Below are 20,085 nucleotides of genomic sequence, written 5' to 3'. Positions count from 1 at the left end.
CCCGCCCTAAAACCCATAATTGTTTAACCTATGTACTTGTTTCTTTTCTGTCTCCTTACACTACTAGGTCTCCGTGTGGAGAACACGGTCTGCATGTCCCTCTGCTGGGGTACTGCCTGGCTTAGGAGAGCGCTCAGTTGATACTGATAGATTCAATGATTAATTCAACTGTATATCATTTTTAAAGCTTTGCTAGTTTTTCTTTCACAACCACACATCAAAAGAGCTCCCAATAGGTCACCCCGTTTGTGAGGTGATTAATTTGTACCCCAGAGATGTCAACTTGGCTTTTATTCCACATGTGAACCAACAGCGCTTGTCCTGAAAATAAATAAAAATTAGTTTAGATCATGTTGTTTTGAGAAAACTTTAAATTTCTGCGAATGGCAGTATGTTAGACTTCAGCTGGAATGGAATGAAAGCCCTGCATTATTATGAGAAAAGCTATTCCTGTAAGATGTCCAATCTGATTTTTCAAACTAAATATGTTTGGAAAGGGTGTGGAGATTGAAAGAGATTTTAGAGGCCATTGCCATAAAGATCTTAGGACTAGTCTCAAGAATTGGCCCCAAGAACTCACTGAATATTTCTTTTTAAAAAAAGATTTTATTTATTATTTTAGACAGAGGGGAAGGAAGGGAGAAAGAGAGGAAGAGAAACATTGATGTGTGGTTGCCTCTTGTGTGCCTCGTCCCCCTTTCCGGCCCTGTCCCCACCCCTGCCAGGATCCTGGCCAGCAACCCAGGCATGTGCCCTGACTGGGAATCGAACCTGTGACCCTTTGGTTAGCATGCTGGAGCTCAATCTACTGAGACACACCAGCCAGAGCTCACTGGATATTTCTGCCTTTCTTACTGTACAAAATATATTCATATGTTCTATTTCAAAATAAATGATCAAAGTAAACCTTTCTACATAGCACTTACTATGTGTCAAACTGTTAAATACTTTGTGTATATTAACTCATCTAATCCCATGCACAACTCTATAAAATAGGGGTTATTCGTTTATTATCATTCTTATTTACTGATGTGGAGACTGAGGCACAGAATGAGCGCTTTGGGTAGCAAGGAGCTGCCCCGGCAGCCCATCTGAGTTTCCTTTGTTAAGTGTCCTGCTTCATTTTATTTTCCTGGAGTGATACTTGGCTGACTCAGGGAGATACAGCTAGCCAGAGCCAGGATTTGAACACAGTCTGGCATCAGAGGCTTTTCCCCTAACTCTCAAAGATGTCATGCTTCTCTAAAATCCCTGTAAAGGATGAGAAGCACTGGCTAAGCTAAGCCTCCTACCACTTACACACAGCCATCTGGGATGTGGAGTGGAGGGACAATGGAGTTGGATTTAGAGGTCTTGGGTAAGGTACAGCATGGGGAATACAGTCAGTAATATTCTGATAGCTATGAATGGTGCCAGAGGGGTACGAAACTTACTGGGTTGATCACTTCCTAAGTTACATAAATGTGTAATCACTGTGTCGTACACCTAAAACTAATATAATATTGTATGTCAACTGTAATTAAATTTTTTAAGTTTAATTTATAAAAGGAAGTCTTGGGATAAAATTCTTTGCTCTCTTCCTGAACCTGCCACTAATGTAGCTTCAGTTTCCTTAACTCTGAGACAAACCCTCTACTCTTGTGGATTCACGAGCAGCACCTGGCTCGGTGGGGGGCATACGCTGCAGCATCACCCAGGAAGCCTGAGAGACCTCTGTGAACATTCCCTTTGTGGGCTGTAGCTGCCTGTGTATCTTTACCCCCTCTGAACGATGGGGCTCGTGAAATCAAGTAAGCAAATAATGGACATCAAATATTTGATGCCGCTGATCTCAAGTAGGAAACTTAGGTTCTTGCTATGTTGTTTTCACTCCAATATCAAGTTCAACACACTTTTTAAGTCTGCTAGGAAAGCACACCCTGAGCACACTCTAGAATAGTGAGAGAATAGGTGCGATCAGTGATTAAGTCTGGGAGGACTTGGGAGAACACTGAAGACAGAGGACATAGGCCGCCCAAACCACAGCAGATCAGGACATATGCTGTGAAAGTGAAGGGGTGGAGTTCCATAAATTTGGATAAAGAGGGGACACGTTTGTGTGAGAGAGGTTAGGAAAGAAGACTTCCTAATATATGAATATTAGCAGAAAAAAGAAACCGCATATCCAAAGAAATGAGATTCTACCTAATTCAGTTTCCAATTTCATTGAACATCCACCCTTTGCAAGGCAATGTGGTCGTAGGGGACCGGTTGGTCTGGGCCTGGCAGGTGTGACTCAGCTCTGTATGGAAAACCTACAGAAGCGAAGCGGTGGGCAGGAGCCAGACCTTCAAACTGAGTTTCCCGTGGAAATCAGGCCTAGAAAATGCCTACAGACTGTCATGGCTTGCTCTTGCTAAAACTCCATCACCCTGGTCTAAAGCAACAAGTGTGTATCATCTATCTTCAATGTAATTTCCAAAGCCTGTATGAGTTCTCCCAAGGACAGAGCTAATGAGCTCATCGCCATTCACCTCTGCATGTTATTTTCATTTTCTTTCTTTTTTAAAAAAATATTTTATTTATTTATCCTTAGAGGGGAAGGGAAGGAGAGAAGGAGAGAAATATCAATGTATGGTTGCCTCTCGTGAATCCCCTGCTGGGAACTGGCCTAAAACCCAGGCATGTGCCCTGACTGGGAATCGAACCGCAATCATGTGGTTTGCAGGCCTGTGCTCAATCCACTGAGCTACACCAGCCAGGACTCACTTTCTTGATTGTACCTAAAATGTAGACAATAATATTCTATGTGTTAGATAATAAATCTTTCTATGATGTAAGACCCCAGGAAAACAATAAAAGCCTGTCTAGGCAAGGATTGGGGCACTTCCCCCTTGAGGGAGTGGCCGAGGCAACCCATAGGCACTCTCCCCTTAAGAGAGTAGTCGTGCCTGTTCCCTTTTTCCACACAGGATTGTTGTTGCTTGTGCATTCATTCTTGTTGTAAGCCACAACAGGCGGACTCTGCTGGACAGGGTCTGCCACATCTGGCGCCTGAGCAAGGACGCAAAGGCTATCAGCCACATGTGCTAACTGGGGGTGGAGTCGAAGAGGACAGCCCCTGAACTCAGACCCCAAGGGGAGATGGTCTACGTTAGTGTTTTCTCCCTAGGAGCCCAGTGCAGAAGCACACACAAACAAATACTGTACTCCACAGAGAGGCAGTAAAAAGAGTAGATACATGGTTCTATGTGAATATTGATAAAGAAGCATTTAATTCTCTCCCAAGAGAGAGTCCAGGGAGGGCTACAAAAAGAAAGGAATGGTGGAACAGAGTATCAAATGACACTGAAGCAGACGGTTGCTAAGCAGATAAGACGAGAAGAGAAAGATGGTTCAAACAAAGGCTGCAACATGACCACAGAGTTTGGACGTTTCTCGGGTTCACAGAATTTTCAGAAAATTTGGGACAAGATGGAGTAGAAGGGTAACTCACAATTCTCTCTCTCTCTTTTTTTTTTTTTTCCAGAATGAAGCCAGTTTTCCTTTTTGCTATCAAAACAACTTTTAAAATTACTTTGCTTGACACCAGGATCTTCTACCTGGGGACTGATCTCAGGAGCCACCAAACTTGCTCAGCCTCCTGTGTCAATCCCTCCTACCCCCCTGAAGAACACCCCAGAGGGCTGAGATGGGTGGGGGGCAAATGGTGCATTTAAGTGAAGGAAGAACTGGTTTGAAGTGGGCGAAGACAGTAATACAGGAAAAATATTTCTAAAGTTTTAAAAGTTTGTATTATGAAAAATTTTAAAAACATAGTACTCAGAAGAGCAAACTCCTTTCTTTTATTGCCTCCCATATTAATTTGAAATAAATATGACATATTATTTCATCCATCAATATTTAATAAGTATCTCTAAGGGCAAAAATCCCTTACCTCATTATAACAAAAATGCAAGTAATGTAGCTAAACAAAATTAACAATAAACTAACTTTTGAACATTTTGTGCCCAAGGCGCTTCCAAGACACCGAGTTCTGATGCTCTGACGAGACATGAAAGCTACAGTCGGAGAAGCGGGTGTCATCCACATGTGGGAAATGCCAAGGATTAGGAAATAGGTGACGTCACCCAGGAGTCGAAAGGAAGCAAACAACAGAAGGGTGCATTACGGACAAAATGCGAATGAGGGCCATACACATGATGAGTTTGAGGGCCCTGAAGGTCTGTGAGGAATGATGCAGTCCCTCCATTTGCAAAGAGAATGAGACTTAGACAGGACCTTGAAGAAGGATAGAACTTACACAAGTGAGGGAATCAGGGTGGGAATTCATCTGAGGGAAATCGTTTAGGTGATTACTTGGAGCTTGACGGGTCCAAAGCCTCCCCTGGCAGGAAGGAAAGGAGTGGTAGAAAACGAGGTCACCTGGGGGGGCGAGACTACGGTGTGCAGCAGCAGCCCAGGATTTAAATTCCACGCACTATTTCAATAACTGTTGGTTGAATGTGTACAATCATCCAATACCAGAGACTACGAGGTAAGGATACCAGCACTTATGAGATTAGATTTGTACTCACAAGTCAATTCAGGCTATTGCAGAAGGCATATAAACACAAAAACCACAATGATCATAAATCATTGAACGTTCTCTATGGGTCAGGCACCATGCTGTGTACTGCAAATAGAATGATTCATAAGTCATGGTCCTCAGGAAGCCGTCGAACCATTAACAAGCTGTGATTGCAATACTGACCTAAGAAAAATCATTTCAGGGAAAGTTATTTAAGGGAAACACAAAGAATGGAGTAAAGGACAATGCTGAGGCAAAAAGACAAAGTGGTAAACTCAGAACAAGAATGGATATCAAGGGGTTATCCAAGAGATGTATTAGTGAGAAAAAAGTAGGAGAAACTGGGTAACTGATGTCCAGAACTCTCGGGGAGGGGAGGGCGTCTGGGGGATATCATTCACACCTGAGCCGTATCAGTTCTTTCGGGGGCTGTCTGAAAATCTCTGAGCCATACAGACATCACCTTCCCTAGGTGCCGAGGAAAGTTCAGTCGAATGCAGCAACGTCTTGAAACATCTTGCTGGGGACATTGGGTTTTCTCAGTAGAAGGGGGAACTTCCTCATTGCTGATGCCTTTGATACACCAATCTGTTCCTCTCAAATGATTGATCGAACTCAATAGACTCCAACGCTCTCTGTGGTGTTTACTTGGAGTCAGCAAACATTTCACAGATAAAAAAAGAATCAGTAAATCATTTTCAAGGATTGGAAACAGAAGTCCTCAGATGATTCACTGATGATTCAGATTTCTGTGTATCACTTCTACTGAACTTGTTGCCAAGGGAGCTTGGGGCCTACTTCCTACCACACCATGGCTATAAAAAGTACCAGCAAAAGCCACAGGAGAGTAACGGCTCTATTTTTTTATTTAAACAAAAAAATAGCGAGTGAACTAAATGTCAGTTCCGCCACAGAGGGTTGGGTGTCTGTGAAGAGCACATCCACAAGACACAGAGGAGCCAGGTCTTTACTCAGTTTAGCTACCAACTGCTTTTCTACTTCTTTCCTCATGCAGGGCATGAGGTTTTATAAAGGACCTAAGAGGCCAACAGAAATTTATTTCTCCACAAAATCCAGGCTGATGTACTTTTGTACTCATAGCCATGGCCTGTGAAATCTGTGTCGAGCTCTGGCAGGGTGAGATCCCACAGTCAAGCTGCCCTTGTCCTGTCCCCGTGGTAAGAGGAAAGCGCGAGGCAGGGGGAGGGGCCAGGCTGATTCCCGCAAATGGGTCCCGCACACCTTCGGTCCCACAGCCAGTGTCTGTTGGTTTTCTTTCTGACAACCACCTCTACAGAGCAACATAAAAATACCGACGCAGTCTAAAGAAGACCAGTCATAAATGGATACTTTCCATTTATGGTATATGTACTCTCAGCGTTCTCCTTTAATGTGTGCTTTGAGCTAAATTCTCGTCTGGAAATCGGGAATACTGGCTGTCATTCTGAATAGTTGTCAGAAAGTCACAAGCAAGACATGAGTTACAGCACAGACAAGCACACACTACACTCACAGGGCCACTGTCTCCCATCCGCTCAGAAGACTGGGTAGGACAAAATAATTGTAAACATTCAAAGAATAATTTTTTTCATTTGGCTTTGATGCCAGCTGGAAAATTTGTAAAGGCAGGAAGTTTCTTTTTTTTTTTGTTTTAATGGACACAGTTTCATAAAAAGAAACTGTGTCCATTAAAAAAAATTTTCCTGAGCCACCCCCCTCAAGAGGTAGAAGATGTCTAAGAATTTGTATGCTGAAGTTCATTTAACATTAGAGCCCTTCTATCTGAAGGGGCAATATGGGTCAATATGGAATTAAAATTTTAAATGTACTAAATGGGTGTGAAAGTATTGCTTGTACCGAACTGTGATTTTTCTAACATGCAAACCTGATTGTATCATCTCTTCTCAAGTTAAAATCTATCATAAGTTTTCTAGTTCTTAGGGAATAAAATCCAAGCTCCTTTTCAAGGGATGCAAAGCTGCTGAAGGCCTCATCGCGCGCCCCTTTGTCCTTGAGCAACAGAGAGCTGCTCACAGCTTTCAACTCCTAGCGCGGCTCCGCACCTCTGGGCACGGCACATGGGCCTCGCCAAGCCTAGCATGTCTTTGCTCTTTTCCCGTGTGATGGGTTTCTATTCATTCTCAACACCTAATTCGAATATCACCTGCTTTGCTGAGTCTTTCTTGATTCAATTGCCTGTCAAATGCACTTGTTACATAGGACCTCCGGGCTTGCCCATATTTATGATATTGAGCTTATAATATTACACATCTGCTTTTGTTCATATATGCGTATAATTTTCTTCTATTACACTGCATAATTCTTCTATTACATTGCATAAATCCATATCATTACTTTTTTGATCTTTGTATTTCAGCACTTTGCACAGTACCCAGAATACATTAAGTTGTTTGTAATTTCTTGTTGAAATCTTTCCTGTTCTGTAAACCTTAGGATTATTGTTAGAGAAACTTTTGTTTAAAATAACTGCATCACTAGGAAATGTCAGTGATACATAAAATAAGCATCACATATCTGTGTTTAAAAATGCCTGATAGGGGAGAACTGTGTCCTAAATTTCTTGTTGGATAAATAAGGAAAGGGTCAAAGTGTCATCAGTCAGATGGATGTAAATGAAAAGGGTATTTGTTCAACAAAGAAGAACAACAGTGAGCTCTTCCCAACCTCTGATGCTAAACTAGCTGGTGAAAAAAATTAAGATATAATTTTTTTATTGTCTTAAGAACTCTCAGTGGAACCAACATAAGCATCTGCTTTAATATCTAATTCAAAGCTATGGAAGCTTTTCAACAAGTTTGTCAACCAAGGAGAATGAGAGAAAAGCTCATTTCATCAAATGCAATGTTTCTGGGGGGTACAGGGGTCAAGGCACTCAGAGGTAGTGGGCCAAGTATTTCAGAAGCCCCCGTCTCATCTACGGCCGCACCACCCTGAACGTGCCCGATCTTGTCTGATCTTGGAAGCTAAGCAGGGTCCGGCCTGGTTAGTACTTGGATGGGAGGAGCCCCCATTTCTAGGTGTAAAGGATGAAGGTGAAGTGACAGGGATGAATGTAGGAGAGGAGTTTTATTTTGAAACAAGACAGCATTCTGTACTACTATGAAATCTAAGCTATTGGTAGTGCCCTCCTTGTTATAAAGGAAAGTAAACTACTGCTGGGCACTGTGACCTGTCATCAGCAACTTGTACCCCTTGTCTGGGTTCACGTTGGGGTGTCTGGAGTCACACATTCACTGAAATGTGAGATGCCAGGACATGCTGAGAATGCTACACTAGAAAGAGCACAATTGAATCAAATGCTAGAGTAGGACCAAGAAATAAAGAGGAACCAGGCTGAGATGTATTTGAGGAGCAGGGGCATCTTTGAACAAGCATCTGAATGCCAACTAGCCTTTGAGTGATGTCTGGACAGGTAGATAATCTTGATGTCAAGTGCTTTGGAACTACTGAGAAAACTCTCTCCATCTTCCCTACAGGTGTTAAAATACTCTTCAAAAAGAAGTCAGAGGAGAGAACTTACCTGTGCCAGGATTTCTAAAGCCTCAGTGGGACTACTACCCTCTTTCCTGATAGTGGGACTCCTGGACCAACTCTGTGGAGCCTGGGTATTCACAGTCTCACAGAAAACCCAGGGTGAGTGCAAGAATGGAAGGCAGATTTTGAGAAATGCATCAGGCAATGTGAATGCATCATAATGTCCACCCACCTGTGCAGTACTTCCCTTGTATCCCAAACACTGATAAATGGACTTGTGTTCTCCACCAGAGTATAGTCCTCTATTGATGGTTGTCATGTGGGTGTTCCTTTACCAGGATATTTTCAGGACAAGATCCTTATGCACTTAGCAGTTGAGACTCAAGAACTCTCAAGAGGAAGAGGTGAAGACCTGGGCTGGATTCTAATTCTAGACCAAGTTCTCACACCCTCACTTTTCCTGCTTCCTAAGTTGGGTCTTCCCCCAGAAGATCACCCAGTGGCATTAGGCAGCCAAGGAGGTGCCTTCCATGCCCAGAGATGGCACCAGAAAAAAGTGTGCCATGCCCTAAGCATCAGAAAAATGAAACTGAGCAGAATAACACGGCAAAGACTCAGAAAACCTGTCAGCAGAACTAAAGTCAACAGAAGTAGCTGGAGCCTATAAGCTCAACCTTAACAGAAGATACAAATAGACTCCAGAGTCTCCTAATGTCATAACCAAAGAGTCCAGGATATAATAGAAAATCATTTGTCATAACAAGAACCAGAAAAACCATAATCTGAATGAGAAAAGACAGTCAGCTGATGCCAACAAGAAGGTAAATTAGATGTTGGAATGTCTGACAAGAATGTTAAAGCAGCTGTCATAAAGTGCTTCAAAAATAACTTACAGGTTGTCTTGAAACAAAAAAAAATAGCAAAGAAATAAAAATGATGACAATCTGTGGAATGGGAAAAATATTTGCAAACAATACGACAAGATCTGTTCAGAAAGTATCCAGCCATCTACTATGAAATACAGAGACATTTATGGAAGAAGATACAAGAAACATTGTACACAAGACATTGATGACTCAGTCCCCTTCAAAGGAGGCACCTTGGGACCTCGCACAGTTCTCCCAGTCACCATCAGCTGCACCATTGTATTTTCCTGTATCTCACTGACTGTCTGAAATCTCTTCCCTTTCAAAGATGATTTTAATTTTGGGAAAAGCCAGAAGTTGCAGGGCACCAAATCTGGGTTTTAGGGACTGATTCACCTAAAGTGATTTGACATCTTTCACCAAACACTCTACATGAGACCTGAGGCATGAGCAGGAACATTGTCATGATGAAGCTGCCAATCACCAGTCACCCATTAGCTGTTCCTTTCTGAATCACTGAAATAGTTTCCACAGAAAATGTTCAAGGTTTCTACAAAATTTGATATAGATTTGTTGCTCTACTCAGCCACTTTGAGTGCAGTGGCTACACAGTAGATTATGTCCATTCAATGGCATCTACCACCCCCACTGACTAGTACAGTGAAGTCATCATTGTTCACTCATGCACAATCCAGTCCACTCTCCTTGGCTGCCAGGTTACCTGGATATCATGCAAACCATTCTTATATCAACAGTGGCTGGTCTTTGTCTGGACAGACCTTGTATATCTGATGAAGTGTTAACATTCAAAGCATATAAAGAATTCACGCAACTCAGTAACAAAAACAACAAAACAAAAACAACCTATAAATAATCCAATTAAAAATGGGCAAAGAACCTGAATAGATGTATTTCCAAAGAAGATCCATGAATGGCTAACAGGTAAATAAAAAGGTGCTCAACATCACTAATCATAAGGAAAATGCAAATCCGACCCATATTGAGATACCACCTGACACCTGTTAGAATGACTGTTATCCAAAAGACCGGAGATAACAAAAGTCAGAGTGAATGTAGAGGAAAGGGAATACTGGTGCACTGCTGGTGAGATTGTAACTGACACAGCCACTGTGGAGAACAGTATGGAAGTCCCTCCAAAACTAAAAACAAAACTACCATCTGATCTAACAACGCCACTTCGGGGACTCTATCTGAAGAAGATATACACCATGTCAGAGAGAGATCTGCACTCCATGTTCGCTGTAGCATCATTCACAACAGCAAAGGTGTGGAAACAACCTACGTGTCCACCAACTAATGAGTGGCTGGAGAAGTTGTGGTGTACATGTACACCATGGAATACTACTCCGTTGTAAAAAGAAGGAAATCTGCCCATTTCTGACAACATGGATGGACTTTGAGGGCATATGCTAAGTGAAATAATTCAGACAAAAAAAAAGGTAAAATAATCTAATATCTCACTTATATATGAAAATTTTTAAAGAAGAAAACAAACATAAAAATAGAAATCAGATCTGTGGTTACCAAAGGTAGGGATGGGGGAACTGGATGAAGGTGGCCAACATTTTGGGGGAAAGCCAAAAGAAGGAAGAAGAAATAGAAGTTATGGAAAGAACCCAGGCAAACTTGCACCATTCCGAGGCCAATGCCCATAACTCCAGTTGTGTTCTAACTCATTGTAATTATTACTCCTGGTATTAAGAATTGTGGATTGGAATAAGCCCCTGAGACAAACAAGAATAGGTAGTGGCTCTTAAGTTTCCATTGATATAATAAGTATTTCAACCCTCGCTCTTATTTTCTCAATTTGCCTCAATAAAGAGAATGGATTATAGTATAAAAAGAAATAAAACATTTATTCATCATGCCCTGTTCTGGAATTGCTCAACCCAACTTGACTTTTCATTGACAGAATTACTATGTGCAATACTGGGAAACAGGCCATCCTTCTGTAAGAAGTCCCTGGTTTATCTGTCTCCAAACCCACATCTAGTTTCAAGATAGATAGTCACCTCTACTAAGTGGAAACTAAAGCTGGAGCTGATGATTAAAATTGACTTTAGAGTTGAGAAAACACCCTTGAGTGAATCCACCGAAAGTCCCTAATTCAGCTTGCACTGGGGTGGAGAAATTTTATTCTTAAAACAATGTAAATTCACATCTGTTACATAACAAGCATTCAAAACTGACAGGCAGATAGTACCCAACAATATTGTTAGCACACCCTGCCTCAGTGGCTCAGTTGGTTGGAATGCCATGCCATACACCAAAGGGTCGGGGGTTCAGTTCCCAGTCAGGGCACATACCTAGGGGTGTTGGATCCCTGGCTGGGGAACGTATAGAAGACAACCAATCAATGTTTCTTTCCCACATCGATGTTTCTCTCTCTCCTTTCCTCTCTAAAATTAATAAACATATTTTTAAAAGTCAAAAAAAAGAGAGAGAGTATTATTAGCAAGATATCCAAACACTGGAAAAGTCATCTTGCCCAGGAAGATCCTTGCATGAAGAAACTTTCAGCTCAATATTCTTGCAACAAAGCAAGGAAGGCAAAAATGCAGAAATAAGAGTATCGGCATGTTGATGATATGTCAAGCCAAGAAGCCTAACGTGGCTTACGTGCAAATGGAGTGGTGGGTGAGGCTCCACAAGGGACCACGATGCTGCTGTTATCTGAGGCTGATTTATGGCCCAACACACAGGTCCAGAGAGGAAAGACAACTAAGAGAGCAACAGAACACATAATTACTCCAAACAAGATTGTGAATCAGAACTTTGATGGTGGAGAGTTGAAATGCTTATTTATAGATGACTGAGTTTTAACTATTTTATGCCATTTCATGTCACTGGAAGAGATACTTCTATTGTATTTTCAATTTGTTCTGAAATAATGTGTTTTGACATAAGATTCAGACTCAAGTGTATCAAGGGTCAGACTTGCTCAATTTGCCTAAAGGAAAGATCATAATTAAAATTCTTAGAGAGGTTTACTATGTCAAATGTAATTATATCTCAGTCAGTCAACATTTTTGAGTACATTCTTTGTACAAAGTTCAACCTAATGTGCTTTAAATCTGTGTTTTCCATCAGACTTTTTATTGACATAAGTTTTATTTTCATAAAAAGGAAAGCACAATTCTCAAAAATCACAAGAGTTCTTATATTTCTGTTTTCATCTCTTGTCAGAAATATTTTGACATAGGACCAAAGATAAATAATCCTTAATCAAGGATATGTAAGACTGATCATATAATCAATGATATGTAAATATAAACTAGTTCATATTATAATTAAATTTTTTGAAATAGAAACATAAATCTAAAGATAAATGAATCAATCTTCAAATTAGTAAATGTAATATGACATACAGCTACAGACTTAGCAAAGAGGCAATATTTGAAGACAATAAAAAAATACTTGATTTTACACATAATATTTATAAGACATTTAAAAAATTTCAAACAGTATATGCTTATATGGCCAGAGACTCTATTTGAATTTATGTTCCAAATCAAGCTTTTAAGCTTTTATTTTCAGTTGGAATTCTTTACATCTAAGCTACTTTAATTTCAATGTAAGGAAACTTCTTACTTGTTTTTTCTTCATAAAAAGACTCGTCTTTGATAACCAATTTTGTCTCTTATCATGTCTTCTAATTCTAAGTGTTTACTGGGAAAGAAAGACCATGTTTCAGGTTTTTATTTATTGATAGCATTTAAAGTGTGCAAATTACACTGCGCCTGGCACACTGCAGAACATCCATAATGGGCAGAAGAGCAATTTACTTGGATAATTTTGATTTATAAGCCTTTTTCCTCATTATTCATGTTTTTACTATCTTCATGATATAGCCTACTGGTAGTCGAAGAACAGAAGTTACTAAGTGTAATTTCATTTAGTGGGTTTTTCAGTTTCAAAAAAACCTTGTATTTTATTATAGCATAATTCCAAAATGACTCCAGAGAAGATTAGTTTCTGATATTTGAGGACAATGGTTTGTGAAATTTGAACTCTCACATATTACAAATTTTAATTTTTTATCAGTAAATATTTTCTCAGTAATGCCTTGCATTTAAATGGTCAGTATTCAATTATAATGGCCTAGTGAATAAATGAATAAATTGTGTAGTTCTAAATACACAAGAGTACTAAAGTTCTTAAAATTATTTTTAATCAGATACACATAATTTTTTATAAGTTCACTTCCAGGCAACATTATCTTCCTCTTGGATGATTAGGGTTATCTTCAGTGGAAAGAGTGAGCCTTGTAATTGTGCAGAACTGAGTTCGGGCCCTGACTCTGCCTTCACTGGCTGCATGAGAGTAAACAACTTAACCTCTTAGAATCTGGGCTCTGCATTTTTTAAAGAACTAGACACAAAATCCATCAGGTAAGGAGCACAGTGAACACAATAACTGTACAATAAATGACAGCTGTTTTTTAAATTGTTAAAGCTATTTGTTGAAGTTATTTGAAATAGGGTTTTTTTTTAATTTCATTTTTATTTAATTCTTGTTCAAGTACAGTTTTCTGTCTTATATTCCCAGCCCTGCCTCCCCACAGTGCTCCCTACCTCCCTCCTGTTTCCGCCCCCCACCTTAGTTCTTGTCCATGTGTCCTTTATACTTGTTCATGTGAGTCCATCCCTTTTTCGAATGACTTTATTTTCACTTATATTTATATATTTTCATACAATATTATCCATATATCAAGGAGACATAAAAATGAATGGGTAGATGTGAATAACTCATTCTAAATGAAAATATGTCAGACAGAGGAACGCTTTGATACCAAAGAGTTTTTATTTTTCTGTCTACTTTTTGTTACTAATTTCTAATTTTACTACCTTATAGTCAGAAAATATAGACAGTGCAATATTGAACTTATTGGAATGAATTAAAACTTTTTATCACTTATGACACAGTTTTCGTGAATGTCTCATGCATACTACTGTGTGCTACCAGGAAAAGAGGTCCTTCAGGAATTGTCATTAAATTCTTTGGAAACTGAGAAGTACTACTGGGAGGTGGCAACATTTTGATTATAACCTAGCAGTTTCTGGAGAAACTGCTGGGAACCAAGGAGGAGCTGGAATAGAGCCGTGTTCCCTTGTCCGTCTTTCTTGTTTCCATTGCTCTCTGGGCACTGCCCCAGGACTGGCCCTTGGACAATAGGTGGCCTTGGAGGATACTGCTCTCTTTTCTCACACAAAGAGGAAAGAAAGAGACCCAAAGCTCCCCTGCCAGCTTATTTCTCACAGTAAATCCTGACCCCTTAGGCTCCAGGCTGCCCGTCACCTTCACACAAAGCCACTTCTGCCCTTTGTCTGCTCAGAGCTTGTCACAGTTTCCACTTTAGCTCATGGGACCCACTCTTGTCTCACTGTTGTATTGTGTCCGTAGTGCTAGGTTTGGGGAGGAAGCCAGCATCTTCTGTAGTTTAACTATCTTGTTAGAGCCGGGACTTCTCAAGATCTGCACTGGGGTGAATATTCCCCAGAGGCCTGCACTAGTCCATGCACGAGCTCTGTGTGAACACTATAAAGACTTTCGACTTTGGGGAATCTTTCATCTTTCTATGTAAATAAAACACCTTTGGACTCTGGGGGCATTTTAATGTGAATTTTTTTAATTTTTAAAAGATTTCATTTATTTATCTTTAGAGGGGAACAGAAGGAGAGAGGGAGAGAAATATCAATGTATGGTTGCCTCTCTTGTGTCCCCCACTGGGAACTGGCCTGCAACCCAGGCATGTGCCCTGACTGGGAATCGAACTGCAGTTGTTTGGTTCGCCGGCCCGCACTCAATCCACTGAGCTACACCAGCCAGGGCTTAAATGTGAATTTTAAAGGTGTTTCAAATAACCCACTCAAAATTCATGGACAACATAATTCCTAATCTATTGCTGGATACACTATATTTTGGAGAGAAAAAATTTTAAAAAACATCAAGAAATATTCAGTTTGATAATTTGCTGGTGCAATGTCTCTGATATTTTAAATGCTTTAAGCCTTTTAAAGCACATGTTGAAAGAGTTGTTGTAGAACAGCTTATTTGGTTGACTTTGACCTGGGGGTGGGCACCATTCAGAGGAAGAGCCAGACACCTGATGGTGAAACTGCATGCCTGCAGGCCCAGGGGTGTGCATGACTGACCCCGCCCATGGCTTTGATGGTGCAAGCCCGTGGCCACATAAAGTACAGCAGCCTCACATGGAAGGGATGTGCCTGTGGGATGAAAGAAGCACTGACTCCATCTTAATTGCTTTATCTTCTCTATTTCCTAGTATCATCACTCTTCATAGTGTGTGCATTACATGCTCACATATGAGTTCAGCTTTTCCTGTTTCTGAGAAAGATTAGAGCTGGCTAAAATGATTAGGTCTAAAGAGGTCAATTTCCTTCCTATCTCTACCAATGTGAAATAAGCATTCCCAGGAGTGTAGGAGGCATCACTCAAAATAGAAACATAAAAAAAGTTACAAAACCTAGCAGATAGCCATTGTCTATCATGCCCCTTACATGGTTTGTCTGATATATGTCCTTATATTCTACAGGACACAAAAGGACTGCAGATCCACACAGTTGAAAAACCACGAAGCTGCAAAGCCAGGAGGAGACGAGGAGTTAGCCGAGCTACCAAGAAGACAGGCTTCACAACCTCTGGATCTCGCTCAAGTACACTTCAGCGCCTCTGGGGCACGTGAGGAAGACAACACCGCCCACTCTTCAAATCACTATATTTTACCAGGCTTACGATAACTGTCATGAAAAATAATGAACACAATTTGATAGGCTCCCATTAAAAGTAGAAAGGGTTTTACAGAAACACAGTCATGGCATTTACATTTTCAGAGTCCAAAGATTGAGGGGGAATTTAACACAGCTGGGTAGGAATATGAATGGACCATAAGGTAAATGCGCTAAAGTGTCCCATTTGTCTTCACTGTTCATGTCCTTCTCATAGCAATGGTTTCTGAAGGAAGGCCATTCGGCTCAGAAGTCCATAGATCTGCAAAGCTTATGAGTCTGAAGGAATTATTGGGTTAAATAAGTGTGCAAATGACACCTTGCAAATCAAGTCCAAATGATTAAACTAAATGCATATACCTACCTATGTACATAGATATACGATCATTTCTATAATACTATAACCCCACCATGCACACTATTTTGAAACCCATTATTTTCATATAAGAGCTCATAAATAGCTATCCTTTAAAATAATAAATTTAAGAAATACCATGGTTATGCTTAGTTTTAACTATCTAAACCATCATTATTGGAATCTAAGTTGTTTTTAAAATTTCATGATTATATGTAAACTTTTGGTCAATTTTTAATAAATAAATACACAAGATATGTCTCAGGATTCCTAATTGCTCAAATTCCTGGCAGTGAAAACGGTGGGTCAAAAGTTTAAGGCTTTCAAAATATTTTGTCAATATTCCCTTCAGAATGGCTGTGTCAACAAATACTCTCTCATCAGCAGTGCTGAAGTGGGCCCTTAACAGTGTTCCTTGTCAATTCGGACAAGCTTTGTATTACCGTCTAGATAATCCCATGCAGGATCTTTATAGAGAGAACTTCTTTGGCTGCTGATGAAAATGCTGCTGTGATGACATCTACAAAGGTCAATAATCCAATTAATCAGGTAACCTGGAAAACAGGTATATGAGAGGGCCAGTTCACATTAACTGTGCAGGTTGCTATCCAAACTCTAAAGGAGACCTGCGGCTATTGTCCTCTGTTTTTGTTGGGGGTTAAACTCTGGGTAAAGATTGAAAGCTGGCTGCTTTGTAAAGTTGTTTTCAGACTTGATTACCTAAAACATGCTATAGTAATGAATCATCGTATCAGATTAACACATGCAATAGCTTGAAAGTCAAAAGGGATAAATCTGAGGAAAGAAAAATGACACATTAGACCTTTTTAAATCTACAGAATGGGTTTATTTTTGCTGGAAACTCTCCAAAAAATCACAGAAAATCAATTGTTTTCAAGTGATTTACCTTCAGAGACATTCAAGTTCTTGGTAGAATAATCAGTTATTCTTCGATTTTTGGTATAATGACAAGGACGTAGGAAGAGAGGCTGGAAACCCTGATTTTACATATCCCAGCTCCACTGTGCACACAGTGAGTCTTGGGGAAGTGGGGACACTTTTATAACAATAGCTAACTTCCCTTACACACTCTTTATATTTTAGGCCTTTCGCTGGCATGTGTGTGTTCTAATTTCATCTTATTATATCTGCCCTGTGGATCGTATTCTGTAATCTCCCCTTTTTTAGATGGTAACACTGAGGCTGAGAGTTCACAGGTTTTTCCCAGCATGGCTCCGACACTGAGTGATAGAGACAGGTATCTGTCTGCCTCCAAAACCTGTGGGCTTAACTACCACTTGACTGCTTAAGTTCCTCACCTGAGAAATGGGGACAAGGAGGTAACAATGTTTTCTAAATTCCCCTCTAAATCTAGAATTCTCTTTTCTGTTATTTCCTAGCTTTCTTAAGAATAAGAAGGCAGTATGTCTGGGTTGACTGAATTAATAAGGGCCAAAGGGGTCACTGAAACCTCCTAGGTATATGCATACTATTTTTCAAAAATTAACAATATTGAGATATAGTTCATGCAAAGTATACAATTCGATGGGTTCTCATAGATTCACAGAGCTGTGCAATGATCACCACAATCAATTTAGAACATTTTTACCATCCCCAGGAACTCATTGCCAGTACCTGTCAGCAGTAACCACCCAGCTGCCCTGAGGCCCCATCTGAAACACAGCCTTGGGGAGCCACTACTATCTATCTCTAAGGAGTTACGTATTTTGAATGTTTCATACAAGTGAAATCATACAACACATGGCTCTTTGTGACGGATTCTTTCACTTAGCAAAATGTTTTCCAGGTTCATCCATGCCATTGCCTATATCATTGTATGGATGAATAATTATATAATTATTAATTATAATAACATTAATATATTATACAATTATATTATAATAATATAATGTAACATGTTATCAATTATTATATTAATATATTAATATGGATTACATTAATATAATCCATACACTGAATAATATTTCATTGTATGGATACACAACATTTTGTTTGTCCATTCCTCAGTTATGGGTAATTGGGTTGTTTCCACCTTGTGACTATTTTGAATAACACTGCTAAGAGCATGTGTGCATACTTTTTGTAAGTGAACATAGCTTTTCATTTTTCTTGGGTATATATCTAAGAATAAAATGCTGGATCATAGAGTAACTCTATGTATGTTTATTTTTTTGAGGAACCATCAAAGTATTTTTAGAACAGCTATAATATTTTGCACTTTCACCAACAATTCATAAGAGTTCCAATTTCTCTACATCCTCACCAACACTTGGTATTGTCTTTTTGATTTTAGCCACCTTAATGGACGTACAGTGGCATCTCTTGCAATTTTGATTTGCATTTCCCTGATAACTAATAATTTGAGCATTTGTACATGTGCTTACTTACTATTCATATGCTTTCTTTGAAGAAATGTCTATTCAACTCATTTGCTCATTTTTGATCAGTCACCATTTTACTGACACACTCTCACTGTCTTGGTAGTGCCCTTTGAAAGACAAAAGGTTATAATTTTGATGATGCCCACTTTGTGTACTCTTTTGTTTCTCATGCTTTTTAAAATACTACTTTATTGTTGTTCAATCACAGTTGTCTGCATTTCCCCCCCTACTAACCCCCCACCCCAGCCAATCCCACCTCCCTCCCTTGTTTCCACACACCCCCTTGGCTATGTCCATGTGTCCTTTATAGTAGCTCCTGAAAACCCTTCCCCCCACTGCCCCCTCCCCCCTTCTCTCTGGCTATTGTTAGATTATTCTTAATTTCACACTTTTGTTGTTGTATCTTAGTAAATACTGCCTAACCTTAGGTCAGAGGTGTGAAGCTCATTTTCACCAGGGGCCACATCAGCCTCACGGTTGCCTTCAAAGGGCTGAATGTAACTTTAGGACTCTGTAAATGTAACTGCTCCTTACCAGTTAGGTGAGAGCTCGGTGCTGCAGGCCAGATGAAACAAGGTGGGGGGGAGATTTGGCCCTGGGGCCTTGTGTTTGCTACCTGTGCCCGAGGCCATGAAGACTTATGCCTTCATTTTCTTTTAAGAGTTCTATAGTTTTAGAACTTACATTTCTGTCCATCCATTCTGAATTACTTTTCACACAGGCGCTAGGCGAAGGTCCACTTCCACTCTTGCGTGTGTGAACACAGTTGCGTAGGCACCAATACTGGAACAGACTCCTCTTTCCTCACTGGATCATCTTGGAATTCTTGTTGTGTGTCTTGTTTTCATTTCTAATTTTCATTTCACTTGTTTTTCATAGCACTTGTTTTTATTTATTTATTCATTTTTAATTTTGAGGGGCAACATTGGCTAATAAAATTACATAGGTTTCAGGTGTACAATTCTACAACGCACTCTCTGTACGTTGTATTGTGTGTTCGCTACCCAAAGTCAAGTCTTCGCCACCCAAAGTCAAGTCTTCTTCCATCACCATTTATCCCCCTTTCTCCTCTTCTACCTGCCCCACCTCCCTTTCCCTCTGGTCATCACCATACAGTTGTCTGTGTCCATGAGTTGTTTGTTTGGTTCTTTTTCTCATTCCCTTTACCTGTTTCATGCAGCCCCACCTCCCCCATTGTTCAATGCAGTGCTATTTACAATAGCCAATATTTGGAAGCAGCGCAAGTGCCCATCATTAGATGAGTGAATAAAAAAGCTGTGGTACATTTACACAATGGAATACTACTTGACCATGAAAAAGACAGAACTTTTAGCTTTGTGACAGCATGGATGGACCTGGAGAGTATTATGCTAAGTGAAATAAGGTAGTCGGGGAGACAAGTAGTATATGATTTCACTTATATGTGGAATCTAGTGACAAAATAAACTAACAAACAAACTAGGAATACACTCCTGTAGCACATATAATCTAATTGTAAACTTCCTTGAGTTAGAGACCACGTGTTATACCTAAGCATGACCCACTACCAATAACTGGCAGAGTACTAAATATGTTATCAAGTACTTAATAAATACTTCATTGGTTTTTAGGTTTGTCAGTAGGATTGAAAGTACTCAAGGGGTAAAGG

Source organism: Sturnira hondurensis, unplaced genomic scaffold (genome assembly GCF_014824575.4).
Source record: "Sturnira hondurensis isolate 20B ecotype Veracruz unplaced genomic scaffold, ASM1482457v3 Scaffold0008897, whole genome shotgun sequence".
Lineage (NCBI taxonomy): Eukaryota > Metazoa > Chordata > Mammalia > Chiroptera > Phyllostomidae > Sturnira > Sturnira hondurensis.
Note: the sequence above shows the minus strand (reverse complement) of the source record.